Genomic DNA, 17,475 nt, shown 5'->3' with positions numbered 1-17,475 from the left:
GCTATCTGATGAGAGAACTACACTCCCAGAATTCAATGTGATCATTGTCACTAGAACCATTTCACACCTGGAGCAAAGGCCCAGTCATTCCTTTGTTATTCCAGTGAATGGACCCAGCAGGAGGCCTAGCCTGTGTGTGTGTGTGTTTCTGTGTGTGTGTGTCTGTGTCTGTATTTACAGTACTGTACCATATCAAAAAAAAATAAGCAAACTAGACTAGATGTAAATGTAATGTGTAAATGTGTAAATGTAAATGTGTGTGTGTGTCTGTCTGTCTGTGTATGTGTGTGTGTGTGTATGTGTGTGTGTATGTGTCTGTGAAACATGTCTTGTACTCATTTACCTCACTAAATACAGCAATGTGTAACTGTAGATTTCAAGAGAGAGAGAGAGGGGAGTAGCTTGGGGGGGGGGGGGGGTTAGGATGATTCCAAGGGCCCAGCAAATGCCCCACATTTTTTTATAGATTGGGGGCCCCACATTTTTTAATAGATTGGGGGGCCCACAAATTGTTTCTTTCATGGGGCCCAGAATCTCCAGCTACGCCCCTGTGAGCGCACCGTTCTACTCTAGAGAGCTGTCATGACCGTGATGCGCGCTTGAATGAACTGCGAGATAACTCATAACTCGTACACACACGCACTCTGTCTGCCATACAGTAGTTTATGTTGTTTTAGCGCGACGTGGGTATATACACGGGCGAGGATGAAAAGCATAAGACTACTTTTAATACATAAATTAACGTTCTGTCGGGTCCCGTGTATTCTCGAGAGAGAATGATAATAATAATAATAATGCAGGACCAGATTATATTATCAACGACAGACAGTGAGAAACACAACCCCCCCCTCTCGCGCTGAAGAATATGCATATTAGATCACTCAGTGATTAACACCTATGCGCTGTTGGTGTGTGTGGTGTGTGCGCGCGTCCATGGATGTGACGCGCGATGTAGTTTTTATCGCAAATGGAGATTATTACAAGCATACCATCTAGCAAGAATTAAACGTATTTACAAGTCGTATTAGGTTTAGCAAGTTGGGGGACGTATACCTTACATGTCAAAGCACTAGAAATGGCAATTTTTCTATTTTTATCGATTTCTGAAAAGATGTCCTTTTTGAGTATTTAAGAGGGATTCGAATTTCTTTTGTTGTCCGCCGACGGGTTCAAAGCTCCAGCGTGACTCCTAAGGGAGTAGGTTTGATTGCACCATATGTCAGTGAGCCCAGTGTTATGGGCCCACTTCCTAAGGTCATTAGAGGACTGTTTTTGGTCATATGTTTCCGAGGAGCCGGATCTATCCATTCTGGAGTTTCAGCACGTTTTGAAATCACCATCCATTTTCCTGTGAGAATATTCAACCTTTGCCATTGTTATCCTCCCCTCCGTATCTAACCACACATCCAACACTTTGATATCTAGATTACATCTCGTCACTATAGCAACACCTTGTGTCTTGTTGCTGGCAGATGATGAGGAAATTACGTGGTATTGTCGGTTCACCAGTCTTGCTACATCGGCCATCATTAAATGAGTTTCACTAAGAAGAGCTATGTCAATTTTCTTTCTCTTTAGTAAACAAAGGACACTGGTACATTTATGAGGTGTGTTAAGCCCCCCTGTATTCCATATTAATGTCTTCAATTTAGCCATGGTCGTAGTTGTCTAAGGATGCGTCCCATTTCTCCCCTTGGCCCTACCACTTGGCCCTACCCCTCGTTTTGGAGTGCCCTCGATGGGGAGTCACCCACCCAGCGTAATGACGCAACTCACCCACACGCCAACTGTTTACATTACTTACAGGCAGCTTACATCAGAAGGACCATGAAGCTTGCTCTGCATACCATGTAAATTAGAACGAATGTCTTCAGTGTTTATGCTTGTATATAAAAAGGTTTTTGGTGTCCAAACTCTTGACATTTTGTGTTGTTATTTTGTAGCACAAGTGTTAATCAAATGTTAGTCAGGTTCTTTATATTCATACAGTATGTCAGTCAAATAGAAAATTAATGGGTGAGACTATAATAAAGCATATACAGTAGTACTACATGGTACTACATGGCAGTATAGCGTACTACATGATACAACAGGGTAGTTCATGTTACTAAAGGATGCTATATGTTACTAAATGATAATACATGTTACAACAGAGTACTATATTTTACTAAAGGACACTACATGTTACTAACATTTTGTATTATGTATATTATTTATGCTTAGCATACACAAAAACCTAACACAGCATTTACCAAAGACAAAAAACATTGTTATGCCAGCCATATTGGATTTAATCTGCCATCTTGGATATGAATTGTGTTATTAATCTTTCCATGTATTATTAATATTGGTCTTGAAATTCTGAAAATAATGATGTATAGGTTTATGTAATAAAAAAATTATAGTTTAAAAGATAAACTTGAATTTCATAACTTTTGTGTTCCATCTCTGCATAGCAGTGAGAGATGGAGAGAGAAACCATATGGATGTACTGAGGTTCAGACAGGTAAAATTTGTGATTTTTTATTGGTTTGTCATGACAATTACATAATCCAACATATGTGTAAAAAAACTAACATATTCCAGTTGACTGTATATTTTTTGAATGATTCGTTACGAAGAAATCAATACTTCCATTTGTATAAATTACTGGTGCCACTCCGCCATTTTCTTTTTCTTTAGATAAGCGAAATTTTTGCACTGCATTCTGGGAAAACCATCTCTCCCTTGAAATCGAGCCTGCATCTAGACACACTCCATTTGTAGGGGCATCTGGAGGGCTGAAATGTCACTACCCCTTGATCCAAACTGAAATGGGACAACCCTACACTTTGCGGGAACACGCAATACAGAGGGGTAGGGCGAAGTGGTAGGGCCAAGGGGAGAAATGTGACGCAGCATATGTGTATAAAAACATACCAATGCAGCCAAGCTAGGGTTGGGGAATGCTGATCCAGAGAAATCCGGTCGGTCCATCCCATGATTTTGGAGGAGGAACAATTACACAAACACAGGACAACAACACAAAGAACACAGAAATATACAACACCAATACCCCTCCCCTCCCCCCCTATTCCACACACCGATCCGTCAACCCCAAGGATTGACCTCCCACACTTACCCCATACTCTAACCCCACTGATCCAATCAGCTTCCTCCTGATTCCCACTGGAGTCATAGATCCATGAAGACGATCCCATCCCCGCTCCCCCAAAATCAAAATTATGATTAAAATTAAACCCCCATTAGTCTTAAAGTAAAGTCAGTGGTTAATACAGCCATTGGTAAAATGATTCAAGTAGTTTCACAGTCCATATGACCAGGTACATTGGTTTGGCATGGCAATAACAATAAAACTACATAAGCATAAACATAAACATTGGCCCTACGTTGAGCCAACCACCCGGTCATCTCGAGGATGTTGTTTACAATTAAACAATTAACAATTAAAAAGATAAATGAAACAAAATGGTATGGCACTGTAATTTAGGCTCCTGATATCATGGGCCCTATTCCCCGTACCTGGTTCAACTAAGTCGATCAAAAGTCCCATTATCCAGATTCAATTAACCCGATGTTTGAATCCAGGCTTTCCCTTTTCCTCAAACACTGATTCAGTCTCGTTAATTCGAACCAGACTTGATACTCAGGATAATTGCGTGCGGCCGCCTCACCTGAAAAGACAGCAGGTGTCGATCGCAGAAATCCTGATTTTCTAACGGCATTGATTGATTGATTGATTGAAAACTTTATTAACAGATTGCAGAATGGGTACAATACAGTACGGCTCAATAGCCTCGCAGAAAAGTTAAATACATAATCTATAGCAGGGGTCACCTTGTAACTAGTGTGCCATATCTACAATATTCCATGCATTGTAAAAAAGAAATCTCATAATCTGGTATTTTTAATGATAATTTTTACATTATTACATCATTATTGTTATTGTTATTATTAACAATATTATTATGATGGTTGTATCAACCCTAAATCTGAGTTGGGGGGGAATGCAATGCAGACAAACAGCTGCATACAGTGCGACCATTTCACTCACATTTGCCCATTCATTTTTGGACTCATCCAAAGTCGCACAGGTTTAACTGAGGCTAACGTTAACATGATGGCACACACACACACAAAGCATACCCTCCTCCTCCAATCCCTCCACCGGAGCAAGGCCAGAGAGAGAGAGAGAGAGAGAGAGAGAGACTTTTATTTTTTTTTATGCTGCCCCCTGTGCCAATGAAAATGCTCCCGCGTGCCAATGCGGGCACACGTGCCTAGGGTTTCCGACCCCTGATCTATAGGCAAATTTTAAGTCCCTCATTACCCCAATCAATCAGAGCTGCATCTCTCTGCACCCCTCGGTCAAACTCCTGAAGTTTGCGGACGACACCACCCTGGTGGGTCTCATATCCAGGGGGGACGAGTCCGCCTACAGGAGGGAGATCGAGAGGTTGCTGAGCTGGTGCAGCTGCAACAACCTGGTCCTCAACGCCCAGAAAACAGTGGAGATGGTAGTGGACTTCAGGCGGAAGGCAGCCCCCCCCCACCCCGATCATTCTGGGAGGCACCCCGGTGGCCTCTGTGGAGTCCTGCCGCTTCCTCGGCATGACACTCTCCCGGGACCTGAAATGGGAGCTGGCTGAACACCATCGCTCTCAATAAAAAGGCCCGGAAGAGGATGTACTTCCTACGTCAGCTGAGGAAGTTCAGGCTGCCGAGGACCATGATGGTCCAGTTTTACACCGCCATCATCCAGTCCATCCTCACCCTCTCCATCATCACCTGGTTTCCTGCAGCCACGGTCAGAGACAAGGCCAAGCTTCAGCGGGTGATACGCTCGGCGGAGAGGGTGATCGGCTGCCCCCTTCCCTCCCTCGAGTCCCTACACTCCACCAGGGCCTTGAGGAGGGCGAGGAAGATCATGGCAGACCCCGCCCACCTGGGTCACAACCTCTTCAACATGCTCCCCCACGGCAGGCGGCTACGGCTGTACAAGACACTAAAGTCCCGCCACAGACTGAGTGTCTTCCCCTCAGCAGCTCGCCTGGTAAACGAGTCAGGTGTCCCCCTGCTCCCCCCCCCCCTCTATGGCGAGCTGCTAGGGCTGGACTTCTGGACTTGAACTATGTGTTGCACTGTATCCATGTCCCCAACCACTGCACTTTCACAGTCTTATTGTTGTCTCACTGTTCTGTCCTGTCTTGCACTTTACTTAAAATTATTTATTTACTGTTGTATTGTTCTTATTGTGAAAAAAGTATGCACTGTAATGTCAAATCACGTTCCATTTTGTACCTGTATAAAATGGCGAATAAAGTAATCTGAATATGAATCTGAATCTGAATTATATTTCTTTAAATGTGCCTGCTGGCAGTAGGCTTAATGGAAAGAATAATCGAATGAGATCTTGCTAGCAAAAATAATTAGTTAAACTATTTCAGAATAAGTAGACAAAAACAAGCCCAAAGAGTATCTAATTGATATGAATTAATAGATACTTATGAGGATATCTGTACTGTACTGTATGTGCTTAGGTATCATGTACTATAAGAGAGGCTTGGAGGCTATTAACAGTTTCACTATTAATCAGGTTTTAATCTGTTTTGGACATCATCCATACATGCATTGAATTGATTAACCTTTGGTGTATACCAGTGACACCAGTCATGTTAATCACCTTCTTGTTCATCATCAGATAACACTAACAGTGCTTAGCCTACACGGAATCAGACAACGCCAGTCCCTGTGGCCCACATATCGTCTATCCCAAACAAATATTAGTTTAAGTGTGAGCTAACCGCATAGTTAAAATATTGTAGAAAGATATTGTTTTAAGCAGTCAAATTAAAAAAGGATAAAACTAAACATTATTGGTCAGTAGCCATTGTAGCAGGTATGTTAGGCTACATAACGCTAGCTAAGGAGCTAGAGTGAGCCAAATGCAATACAGTGTGTCAATTCAAGCACATGTCCAGCTAGCTTAAATGAGCACAAGGTTAGCTTGTTATGATAGTCAATTAGCTTACACAAACCAAGCCTAACTTAGCCTAGCATGATAGAAGTTCAAGGTCTGATAGCCAACCTAGCTCCGCTCAGCACGGCATTGTCAGCTCCATACCCACGCCGTTAGCAATCCCTCTCTGCCATTCTCCAGGCTAACCATCTCTTTCTTCAGATATTCTTCCGCCTTGGCAAGCGACCAAAATGTCCGTCGTTCATCATCTTTCAACTTCACTGACAGTCTGGCCGGGAAAAGCAACATTGGTCGACAACCTAGCTTCCATAGCTTGAACATGGCGTCCCGATATTCCCCTCTCTGCGCCAACACTTCAGGGGTAAAGACCTCAAATATGGCAACTTTGTGTTCTCCAAAACGTAGATCTCTCCTTTTGGAGCGGGCCGCTCTGACAATTAGCTCCTTCGTTTGCAATCTATGGAGCCTCACAATAATGTGTCTTGGTCCCCAATCCTTTCCGGGCCTCGCTAGGTTAGCTCTATGGGCTCTATGGGCTACATCGCACATTGAATTGATTAACCTTTGGTGTATACCAGTGACACCAGTCATGTTAATCACCTTCTTGTTCATCATCAGATAACACTAACAGTGCTTGAACAGATAAATGCATTTTCTCAAATTCATCAAAACGTCAAAGGCTTGCAATTGCTCATTCATTTTCTCAAGTCACGTCCAGGTCATCAAATCAAACAGCGCATCTCCTCAAACATTTTAATCCCAGTTACAATATCACAATAACGTGTGAGTGACAATTCAACAATCCACATATTCCGATCCGTCGTAATTCATATCCACAATCCACGCATGAAGACGCTTCAATTTATGCTTGAATGAAACACAATCCGGGCGCAAATACATCCACAGCCGAGAATATGAAACTAATCAGAGCCAAATGCCTGATAGGTTTCATTCATTAAAAACATCGCTGCGGGATTCACATTTGCAATGCTCCGACGTTATTAAAATAACCACATAGTGTGTATATTGCACCTCGCGAGCGCCGTATATATGACGTGCATTATTTAGGACAAAGTACATTTATTATCAGCATTTTAGGTATATTATTTTACATTTCAAAAGCCCCCTCTAGAAAAACGAAGCACAAAAACATAATTCAGATAGATCTCTCCTTTTGGAGCAGGCCGCTCTGACAATTAGCTCCTTCGTCTGCAATCTATGGAGCCTCACAATCAGGGCCACCTCAGGGGGTGTGCGAGCAGTGCGGTCGCACAGGGCCTCGCGGGAAGGGGGGCCTCGCACAAAAAAAAATAAAAAAAAAAAAAAAAAAAAAAAAAATGTATTTATTGTTTTTTTTTTTTTTGCGAGGCCCCCCTTCCCGCGAGGCCCTTTTTCATCACAGACCTAAAATCTAGTTTTGCTTATATGCTTATATATTTCACATTAGACACGTTTGTAGAATGTTCCTGGCTCTGCGGCTCTGCACTATTCTCTATTGGAGCTCTGGGGCTCTGCAGATTGGTTTCAAGAAGGGAGGGGTTACATCATGTGTATGCCGGCGTGCGTCAGCTGCGTTTGACTATTTCGCGCGTGCAGCTTTGGAGGTTATGCTTACGAAGAGGAGGGTCATTCGGCAGATGGACTGAAGATGAAAGTTGTTGCATGTTAGACAGTTCAGTTAGCTTTAGCTACGTTATAATATTGAGTGCTAACGTGTGGTTCAGTCGGGATAGCCATGATGATGTCGGCTAGTAGCTAGCTTAGCTAAAGGCTAACTAGCGTTAGCTAACCTAGAGAGAGCGTGTGCAGCATTGTTATGCCAAGATGAAGAGGACGGTCATTCGGCAGATGAACTTCGTCAACTCCACGCGGTTGTCTCCATCCTCTTGGACGTTTGGTGAGTTTTTAATGCACTCTATTCTATTCCCGCCGTGGATATATCTCTCTCTCTCTCTCGGGAGCCAAACGGGCCGGCTAGCTGTTGTAGTAGCTAACGGTGTGTGGCCTGGTGTCAGCACCTGGTGCGAGGGAGGTGAGCTTGGTGTTTCATTATGAGAATATCTCCATGCTCAAGTCGGCTATAGTCCGCGAGGGACTTGTTGCCGGCACCGCTATGGTAAACACCACTCTGTAGTGGGACGTGTATTGCCTTCTTTTTCCCTTCCCTCTTCGGATGAGAAGAGGAAAACACAGCGGCTGTCTGAAGTGGTGGCCTGTATTGCTTTTCTCACGTTGTACAGTTTTTCAGTGGTAGCCGCATAGCTTGTGTAGTAACTTCCTAGCTTAATCGTCCTACTCTGCGTTGTGATTTAAACCTTACAAAGCTCTTGGAAGTACTACTCTCGCCAAATGCAGATAACCAATGTATAATCTGGTTTCTGCTCGTACACCTGAGAGAGAACCACGGCGCGGCCGTTGAATAAATCGAAGTCCGAGCAGTTTGAAGAGAATCCGTTTTTAATGAAAAAGGATTTCAATCAGATGTTACAAAAGAAATAATGTGCAATGAACCTACGAGATGCATCCCCTATGCCGGAGGTTCGTAGAATTCAGGCTAAATTCTCAATAAAAAGGCTTGTCTATAAACATTCTCGTGTCTCGGCTTCTTCAACGGTAGATTTGCTGCGTCGGTCTCTCTGCTGCTGGGTCTAGTGGAGAAAAAGAGTGTGTATTCTGTAGTTGTTTCCTGGTCTGGTCTCATGGGGTCTTGTGTCTCTCTCCTAGCGAGGAGTTTGGCCATATCCAAATTTAGGCTCCGCCTCTAATGTTACGGCAAGCGGGCGTTTCCAAAACTCGCCTCGAGCTTTCTCATTGGAGAACACTTGTTTTTAGCTCTCCATTGGCTAAATCACTACAGTGACGTTTTGAACTGATTAGGTCACAGAGTGGATTCAAACGGTCCCTCTTTGATCAAATTGTCCCTTTGTTTCAGAAGAGACAGCTGCCCCCCCCTTAGGGCTTGTCTGGCGCCTTACAAGGCAGTTTCTTTAGTATCTTTGTATTCAATCTGTTCTGACCAGATGGTTCTACAGCACTGGGTTGTAAAATCACCCATTTGTTGATTTTCCCAGGAAGATCAAACGGTCACTATCTCTCACTTAATCAGCGCCTGCCTGTTTCATCTTCCCCTGAGGAAGTCTGAGACAGACAGCTGCGGTATCAAGTGAGCGATGTGTCTCTTGTTTCTTGTGTTATAAAGATAGAGGAGCGGGGGAGAGATTTTGTGAATGTATTGTACCTCTTGTTGTTTGCCATTCTGTAATCGTTGATTGTTGTACACTAATAATATATACACAGTTTGCTTTGGTGGAAATCTACCACAGTTTCCCCGGTTTGGGGATTAATGATCCCCAATATACTTGTTAGTATTTTCTCAATCAAACTGTTTATAATTACTTTAACCTTACTGTTTAGCCTAATTACCTCAGAACCAAACCTTTCCAGAATCCTTCTGACTCATTTTCCATATTTGTTAGTATCAATTGCTTTCAACACCCACATTAGCTCCCTCTTCCACTGACCGACTATGAATCCATTTATGTTTACACAGTGCTCTATTCACTCACACCGTTTAACAATTTCCACTCATTTGCAGGTTATACACAATGTATCAGTTATATCAATTTCACTTCAGTCTAGGTCCGTCCCTTTATGCAAAAAGGTGATCGTACCAATTACCAGGTTTAGACTATACTTATGTGTTTTTTTAACCAAATGTGTCTGTTTTGTGCAATCCACTCTGAAAGAAAAGACCTTACATTGCATTTATTATCTAAACATTTCTAAAAAAGGAGAGAGCTTAGCTAATGAAAAATGAAAAATTAATATATACACGCCCTCTCCAAGGCCTATCAGTTACACTATCCCTTCTTTCGCCTATGTATACCGTTGAGGCTTCTGGATGACTCGTTTTGGTCGAGTATCTCGTTCCGGGCTTGTGCTAAGCACTGGTTCCTCCGGTTCTTCTGGTACCTTCTCCAAGTCCACAGAGGAGAAATTATTATGTTCCAATTCATAATCTTCTCCTCTGTCTGGTTCCTGTAAAAAACCTTCATCTTCTACTTGTGGCCAATCGTGGCCCCCTCGGTCTGGCTCGCCATAATAATCCGGGTCTTCCCCATCGTTTGGGGTTAACGCCACCCCAATTTCATCTTCCGCCGCTTTCACTTCGCCTTCATGTATTGGTTGCGACGCCCCGGTTTTACCTTCAAGGTCTTGTGGTTCAGGTTCCCATTCTTGGTCCGTATCGATTGCTTTTACACAATGAGTAACGTGAAACCACATAGGCGATCCTTGAATTTGTACAGCCCTCTCGGTGGCTCGAACGACTTTGTATGGCCCTTCTCGTCTCGCGCCAAACCACTTGCGTCTAAATACTTTAACATAAACGTAGTCGCCTGGTATGATTTGAGGTGTATTCTGCCTATTCACCTCCTCCCCGGTTTCATGCTCCTGTCTACTGGAGACATGATCCAGAATACTTTTGTGTATCTTTGACATGTATTTTACGTACTCACGCATGTCGTTGTCCAGGATGTCCAAACTCGGACCTTTGCCTGTCGCGCGCAAACCTGGTACTACCATGCAGCGACCTAACATCATTTCGTGCGGTGTCAGACGCAGTCCGCGAACCTCGCTTGACCGGCATGCCATCAGTGCTAGAGGGAGAGCGTTCAACCAATTCAATCCTGTGTGTTGACAGATCTTTACCAGCTTGTTTTTTAGCGTCCCGTTCATGCGTTCCACCATCCCCTGGCTCTGCGGATGATAAACGGCCCCCAATCGCTGTTTTATGCCTAAATGTTGGAGTATTAAACGTACAGTTTTGTCGACAAACTCTTTTCCATTGTCGCTGCTGATTCTGTCCATTAAACCAAACCGGGGACATACCTCCTGGCATAGGAACTTAGCCACAGATGCTGCATCCTTGTGCCGGGTGGTGCACGCCTCCACCCACCTTGAAAAACGACAGACAACGACAAGAATATATCTCTTCTGATTAATGGGCTTAATCATGTCAATGTAATCAATTACAAGGTCTCGCATTGGGCCATTGGGCGTGGGGATATGTCCTGGTGACACACTAATCCCCTTACGTATATTGTTTTTCAAACATATTACACATCTCTGTATCACATGATCAATTTGACTGGTCAAATCTGGCGCCCAAAAGCCATATTCTCTGATTTTTCTCCTTACCTCTCCTTTGTGCGCATGGCAAAAGTCGTGAGCCGTGTGGATCAGCAGTCCGACCAGGCCAGCAGGAGCCACCACAAATCCACTGACGCTGCGCCACAAACCTGAATCATCCTGACAAGCTCCCCTGGTTATCCAGAGGTTCCGTTCTACCTGACTAGCCTCCTCCTGGAAAGTCAAAACATCCTTGTAGGTTATCTTGTCTTCTAACTCAACTCTGTGTGTGATAACCAATACCTTACCTGCTCTGTCGGCACCTGTCACTTCCTTGGCAGCTTCGTCTGCTCTTTTGTTTCCTCGAGTTATCTTTGACTCGTCAGACTGGTGGGCAGCACACTTGATTATCGCAATCTGCTTTGGTTTCATAATTGCTTCTAACAACCGTTTAATCTGACTACAATGTTTTATGGCGCTTCCGTCAGCTTTCTTAAAACCTCGCCCTTTCCACACTGTTCCATGTAAAAATGCGGTACCATGAGCATAGGCGCTATCTGTATGAATATTTACAGTTCTGCCCTCTGCCATGTTGCATGCTTCCGTCAGTGCGACCAACTCTGCTAATTGGGCCGAACAAGGTTGTGATAATGCTTCGGCTTTTTCTACCACAAATCCTTCGCCCTGTGACCTTACCACGGAGTAACCTGCTTTTAGTCCCTCGCCAACACGATAGCAAGAGCCGTCAGTCCATAACTCCAGATCTGGACTGCTAAATGGAAATGCCTGCAAGTCTGCTCTGAGTTTAGAGTACCTCTCGACTTCGACTAAACAGTCGTGGGGTTCTCCATCCTCAGGCATAGGGATGTCAGCTGCCGGGTTTAGTGGAGAAAAAGAGTGTGTATTCTGTAGTTGTTTCCTGGTCTGGTCTCGTGGGGTCTTGTGTCTCTCTCCTAGCGAGGAGTTTGGCCATATCCAAATTTAGGCTCCGCCTCTAATGTTACGGCAAGCGGGCGTTTCCAAAACTCGCCTCGAGCTTTCTCATTGGAGAACACTTGTTTTTAGCTCTCCATTGGCTAAATCACTACAGTGACGTTTTGAACTGATTAGGTCACAGAGTGGATTCAAACGGTCCCTCTTTGATCAAATTGTCCTTTTGTTTCAGAAGAGACAGCTGCCCCCCCCCCTTAGGGCTTGTCTGGCGCCTTACAAGGCAGTTTCTTTAGTATCTTTGTATTCAATCTGTTCTGACCAGATGGTTCTAGAGCACTGGGTTGTAAAATCACCCATTTGTTGATTTTCCCAGGAAGATCAAACGGTCACTATCTCTCACTTAATCAGCACCCGCCTGTTTCATCTTCCCCTGAGGAAGTCTGAGACAGACAGCTGCGGTATCAAGTGAGCGATGTGTCTCTTGTTTCTTGTGTTATAAAGATAGAGGAGCGGGGGAGAGATTTTGTGAATGTATTGTACCTCTTGTTGTTTGCCATTCTGTAATCGTTGATTGTTGTACACTAATAATATATACACAGTTTGCTTTGGTGGAAATCTACCACACTTGCTTCTGCGTTAGCTAGTGGTTAGCGGTAGCCGGGTTGAGCTAACTGTTAGCCAGTTAGCTGTTTAGCTATGACGTTAGCTGCTCGTTTTCGCTCGGCTGGGAACGTTAGCTTGATGCTATCAGTTAGCCTAGAGTTAGCTGTTAGCTTGTGCTACGACCATTGACATTAGCCGTGAGAATAGCAGGCCCTGGCACTCTGACTACGACATCATCTTTGACAGAAGATGTAGTCGGGCCTGCACCATGACAAGGCTCCGGCCATAGCTTCTTTTTGTCCCGCCAGCGAGAGGCCTTTCGTCAACGTGGAGACCTGTGTTGCGGCCTTTCGCCCTGCGTTCCTTGGTGCAGGTAAGATGTCCATTGGACATTACCCCACTCTTCCTTCCTTCCCCTCCCGAATGTTTTGTTAATAACGATGTTTTTTTCCAGGCAAAACATATGTTACTTCACAACATTTGGAGATACGACATGTGCTGTGTGTGAATTGTCTTGGTCGTTTGTGTAGCTTAGGTAGCGTTGGCCAAAGCTGTGTGTGGCCTGGTGTCAGTACCTGGCTACTCTATTTGCAGTTAGCCTATTTAGCTGATGTCGGCCATTGGCTCCTTGCTACTTTGTTTTCTCTGGTATAGACCCTCTTCTCTTTGGATTTAAGTGTTGATCTTTGTCCTTTTGGATCTATGTATATTCATGTTGCCTTTGTGAAGTTATCTTTTCCTTCTGTTTTGTTCTTCCATTAAAAGTTGAATATCCTTTAGGGTCTCATCTTTGCTTATCTCTCTCATACATGCTCTCTCTCTAACACACACACACACACAGACATGCTCTCTCTCTCTAACACACAAACACACATGCTCTCTCTCTCTCTCTCTCTCTTTCTAACACACAGACATGCTCTATATCTCTCTCTAACACACAAAATGACATGCTCTCTCTCTATATATTTCTCTCTCTTTCTAACACACATACATGCTCTCTCTCTAACACACACACACAAACAGACATGCTCTCTCTATCTCTCTCTCTCTGGCCTTGCTCTGGTGGAGGGTCAGGGGCATTGCCGGGTCTGTGCAGCGATAACACTGTATATTGACTGCAGAACGGGAGCTCTCTCTCGCTCTCTCTCTTGACTGTATCATGCCCAGCCTCGGGCAGCGCTATTATTTAAGAATATGTTGACTGTATGAAAAAAAATATATATATTAATTTTTTACCTTCTAGGGGGGGGGGGGGGGGGGGGGGGGAGCCTCGCGTTACATCTCGCACAGGGCCTCGCATTTCTCCCAGGCCCTGCACACAATAATGGGTCTTGGTCCCCAATCCTTTCCGGGCCTCGCTAGGTTAGCTGAGCTCTATGGGCTACATCGCACTCTGGTGGACTAGGAAGAACGTCATGGCCCAGAATGTCTTACAGTAAGCCGGGTATGAAGTCTGAAGAACGGTTCCCCTCAGAGCCCTCCGGGATTCCAATGATTCTTATGTTGAGGCGTCTCTCTCTGGACTGCATCTCACCAATTCTTGCCTGCATTCTGGTCACTTCCGTCTGTCTGTCGAGCAAGGCCTCCTCCAGTCGCTTCAACCAATCGCTCTGTTTCAAAGCTTTTTCAGTGAGCGAGGCTACCTTGTTAGCGTTAGCGTCTCCACCATTTCCATCACCGGTTCAATTGCCGTTTTTATCTCCTCTGTCACTGACTGCCGAAATGCGTCGAATTGTTTATCAAATCAATGCATTGCTGTGTGCCCAAGTTTTTAAGGGCTTCATTTGGGAGAAGTCCTTGGGGATTGTGGTCACTTCGATTCTACAGACATCCTCGGAATTAAATCATCATCAACCTTTATTTATTCTCAAAAAGACAATTGAGGTCACCCTTATTTTCAATGTCGTCGAGACTTTACAGACATTTCAATGCACACATTTCTACAATATAACAATAATAAATATGAATAACTATCTATATAGTATAAAATGAACATATGCATAAAATCAGCACACAGATTGACAGAATAAAAAACAATGCATAAATTGCAGACATAAGAATAGGTATAAAAGACAATAAAAGTAGTGCAATGTAAACGTGCAGACTTAATAATGGCATAAAATAAGAACAAAAGTACAATGACGCTCGAAGGCATGTGAACCCCCCAAGGCCTTCATAACACCCCACACATCCATCCACATCCCCATCTAAGACACACCATTATAATGATAATAAATACGACAATATTTGTATCATTAACAATTACGATTTTACATGACTCAATGAGGCACCGTTGAGCATTACACACACACACACTGCAAATTACTAAATAAATAAGAACTAAACCCAATCGCGTGTGGAAATAGTGGAATAGACTAACCAATAGATGAATGAATTCCATATAAATCTATAGCTTATTAATGCAGCAGCTGAGGCAAGCAGCTTGGTGAAGATATGTGTACATACGGAGTGTGTATGTACACACAGTATCCTCACTGTATCCTGCAGCGGCTGCTGCATCATTAATAAGCTATAGATTTATATTGGAATTCGTTAATCTATGGTCTATAAATGTAAAACGTGTTAATGATACAAATATTGTAGTATTTATTATTATAATTATAATTGCAAGGAAAAACAGCGTGGCAGTCAATGAGTTAAGCATTGGACGGCCCACCATTGGACCATTGAATGTCGCAGCATATTTGCCCTCGTCTGTCGGCTTCAGGCTGTGTTATTGCCGATCAACCAACACATAGTTTGAAAGCTAAAATGCCCACGATTTGATTAACACCCTACTCGACCTATTACACACTGCGTTGATCAACAGAACTCTGCCTATATGGCCTCATTCCTACAACCCTCTCTCTGTCTCTCTCTCTGTCTCTCTCTCTGTCTCTCTCTCTCTCTCTCTCTCTCTCTCTCTCTCTCTCTCTCTCTCTCTCTCTCTCTCTCTCTCTCTCTCTCTCTCTCTCTCTCTCTCTCTCTCGTAGGTTATTGTTTCATTGTATTTTTAGAATGTCAAAGTGTCACAAGACTGAGGGGAGAATGGCTTTTGGCCGTGCGGCGTGACACCGCGTTAGAGGACACCTGTAAGAGATTATCGCTCAGGAGTGTTGATTGTAAATACCATTTCTCAAATTGAGGCGATGATCAAAAGCAATCAAAGACCATGTGTTTATATTTAACAGCTGGGTTGGCCCATGGATATCTACACCCTAGGCCAGATTCTAGCCCCCACGACCAATGAATGGGGTCATTTTCTTCTTATAACAGCATTGTAAAGTATACAATTTTGACAATTTGGAATGCTTTTTGGTAATACTTTCCAATGAATCTTTTGGGAGAAAGTTACATTTTTGACCATTTGTGTAATGCAGACCACTGTCAAGTAGGGATTCTGATTTTGGTCAATCAACCTAAAACATTTCATATAGCCACATCATTGAGAAAAGCCAGAAACGATGCTGGCTCTATAAGAGACACAATCCGCAAATCATTGGACTCTCGCAGCACCTATGAGTTAGTGTTACTATGCTAAGTATAGATATAATAACCTAGATGGAAAAACACACAAGGATCATTTACAAGTGCTCTACCGACTAATGTCTCCACCTGAGGCTCGAATGATATAGATAATGGGTACGTTTTTATCCCCTGTGATGTGAAATTATGTACCGCTACATGCACATTAGATCCATTTCACGATAACACGATTAAGTTGTTTTTATCAAACAGAGGTAGAATAGTGGCTGTTGAAGTTAATGCTATAGTTTCACTCATAGGAAAAAGGCTGTAACTACCTTCAAGGTCTTTGCCAAGAAGACCAGGCCCACAGTCTTGTTCTACCTACACTGTTAAAAAAGAAAGATCACAAGATCACACTCAACATTTTTTAAGTAAAATGTTTGGAGTTGAATCAAATAAACATATTCTGTCCTGTTATACTCATCTGATCCCTTTCCGTCCTTGTGTGTGTGTGTGTGTGTGTGTGTGTGTGTGTGTGTGTGTGTGTGTGTGTGTGTGTGTGTGTGTGTGTGTGTGTGTGTGTGTGTGTGTGTGTGTGTGTGTGTGTGTGTGTGTGTGTGTGTGTGTGTGTGTGTGTGTGTGTGTGTGTGTGTGTGTGTGTGTGTGTGTGTGTGGTGGTATAGTCGCTACCTGGCCTGCAGTCTTTGACAGCAACCTCCACCCACACTTTCCTAACCCACACTCTTATATTTTAGTTATGTTTGTTTTTGATTAACTTTGTGATGTTAGTTTGGTATATAGGCAAGGAGTCAGGTGTAGATTGCTATATTTTCTCTTTCATCATTGCTTCATTTCTATAATAAATAAAGAAATTAAATACATTTCTCAGTTTAGTTACAGTATTTAGAAGTTAGGTTGTTTGTTTGTTATTTTGGCCATGGTCAACCACTCCAAAGCCTATGCTTCCCTTTTCATCTTAATTTTTACATCATTATAATGAATTGTTCATCTTTTTGCCATTTACTTTGGTGTTTGAAGTGAATTTGGGAGAATTGGGATTGGAGGCTCCACAATGTCACGCCGTTATTATAATACCCACTCTCTCCAATAAATTGATTCAACAAAACAAAACAAAACAAAAAGGGAAATGCTAATTGAAGATAAAGGTTGAGACAACCTAGGATTTATGTTTTACAGTGTATAGCTGAAGACCCACACCTCCCTCCACCCTCACAGCAACACAAGCCACCCATCTGTTTCTTATCACTCTATTGGCCTATCACTTGCTCTTTCTTTCTGACATCTGAACACGGTCAGTTCAAATAGTAGAGCTACTTATGTGCTAGGACTGTTTGAGCTGT

The sequence above is a fragment of the Notolepis coatsorum genome (assembly GCF_963971535.1).
Source record: "Notolepis coatsorum genome assembly, chromosome: 6".
NCBI classification, from domain to species: Eukaryota; Metazoa; Chordata; class Actinopteri; order Aulopiformes; family Paralepididae; genus Notolepis; species Notolepis coatsorum.
Note: the sequence above shows the minus strand (reverse complement) of the source record.